At 50.6% G+C, this 1,895-nt stretch overlaps 1 protein-coding gene across 1 annotated transcript in view; it reads right to left on the bottom strand.

Annotated features, from left to right (window-relative positions):
- The window catches only part of NT5M (5',3'-nucleotidase, mitochondrial), a gene marked incomplete at its 5' end in the record, with an annotated part of 28,487 nt that overhangs the window by 26,329 nt on the left and 263 nt on the right, over positions 1-1,895 (bottom strand).

Genomic DNA, 1,895 nt, shown 5'->3' with positions numbered 1-1,895 from the left:
GGAAAGAATGTAAATTAAGTTACAAAAAAAAGTTTCAGGAAAAAAAATATATCTATTCAAGGACTGCAGTAAGATATATAACCCCAGCTAGGTAATACTTTATAGATGTGTAAAGTTAGACTTGAGTTCATGGAAATGTATATATCACCTGTGTTTGCTATGAAAATATTTAGATTAATTAAGGTCTTTAGTAACTCAATAAAACTTGTGTGGGGGGGAAACAGTATAGAAAGCAAACATAGATACCAGAGACAGTGTGGGAGGAGAGTGGGAGATGGCAGAGGGTAAGAGATAGGGAATCAAGGATGGGGGAGGAAGCAAAACATACAGAAAACAAGAAATGGAAGATCATTTGCTGACAATAACATGTTTGTTGATCTGCTTGATTGAGACAATATACAGTGTACTCTGGATGGAAAATCTCATTTTGTATGCTGTAATGATGTACAGTGAATGAATGCAAATAAATAAATTGAAAATAAAATAAAATAATAATAGATAAAATAAAAAAAAATACACATGGCCAAAAGCCCACAAAGAGGTGCTCCATGCCAGCCATCACAGAAAAGCGCATCGAGACCATAGGATAGCCCCCAGAACGGCTCAACTCCGACGGAACACACGCAAAGACACGGGGAGCGAGGACCTGCCACCTGCTGGCGGCAATGCTCACGATGGCAGAGCGGCAGCAGCTACAGGGTGGGACCGACCACGCGCTCCGCCAGCAGTGAGTGGCCAAACGGATGTGGCCGTCCACACAGTGGGATATTACTCAGCCACCGGAAGAACGAAGAAGTCTCAATAGGTGACCGGACGTGGATGCTAAGTCAAGGAAGCCAGGCCCCAGGACCACACACCGCAGGGTGCCACTGCCGGGCAAAGTCCAGGTGTACAGCCCCACAGACAGACAGACTTGGGGCTGCCGGCAGGCAGGGAGGGGAGCTAGCGGGCACGTGGTTTCCTTTAGGAGTGGCAGGGAAGTTCTGTCAGAGTGGTGACGACTGCCCAACTCTGTGAGTAATGACACTAAACCACTCACGTGCAGTTTTCTTCTCTTTTTTCCGGAAAGATTTTCGCTATAGGGCGCATGCGCTCACCAGAAAGAGAGAGACAGAGACAGAAAGCGAGAAATCACCCTCCCCAGGGGGGATGGCCAAGCCGTAATCCCTTCTCCTCCATTCTCCTCTCGGGATCTTGGGCACGTGCGTGCCCACACACGCACCCAGCATGAGTTTAAGCCACCGGGTCCAGGACTCAAACCGTGGTCAACTACATGGATGTCCAACAATGTAACCATTACACCATCTGCTGATCCCTCATGTGTAGTTTTCAATGGGTGGACTTGGGCCAGCCAGCGGTATGGTGGTTAAGGTTTCTGGATCCCACATGGCCACCACATGGGTTCGAGCCCCAGACCTGGCAGCTTGAAAGACACACTAGGTGTGCCCCAAATTCCGAAACGAGGAGGAGAAGGAGGAGAAGGGCCTGTGATGTGGCCATGCCCCGTGAGGCTGTTTTCTCACGTCCCCCACCCCACTGCTCTCTGGCAAGTGTGGCGTCCTCTAGTAAATTATTAGAAAATCAAATGAAATGAACAGGTAGATTGCACGGTGGACGAGCTGCCATAGGGCCGTTCTTGGGTGGCATGTCTTCTGTGGCTGCTGGTGGCTTCCTCAACCGTGAGCAAAGCTCGCCGAGCGAGGGCTCCCGTTCACTGCCACTCACTTCCCTGGGACAAAAGAGAACAGCCCCCTCCTTTTCCCTAACCACCCTTTCTAAATGAGGTGTCCCCTTACGCCTCTTTTCCCCAGCCCTCACGCCCCGACCGTCAGCTCCCGCGGACCACAGGCTGCCGGAGGGCAGGAGCCAGGGTCGGCTCACTGAGTCGCTGGGCC

This window comes from Tupaia chinensis, unplaced genomic scaffold, assembly GCF_000334495.1.
Source record: "Tupaia chinensis unplaced genomic scaffold, TupChi_1.0 Scaffold138725_1, whole genome shotgun sequence".
In the NCBI taxonomy this organism is placed as follows: domain Eukaryota; kingdom Metazoa; phylum Chordata; class Mammalia; order Scandentia; family Tupaiidae; genus Tupaia; species Tupaia belangeri.
The sequence above is the reverse complement of the archived record's forward strand: the minus strand, read 5'-3'. Positions and strand labels throughout refer to the sequence as shown.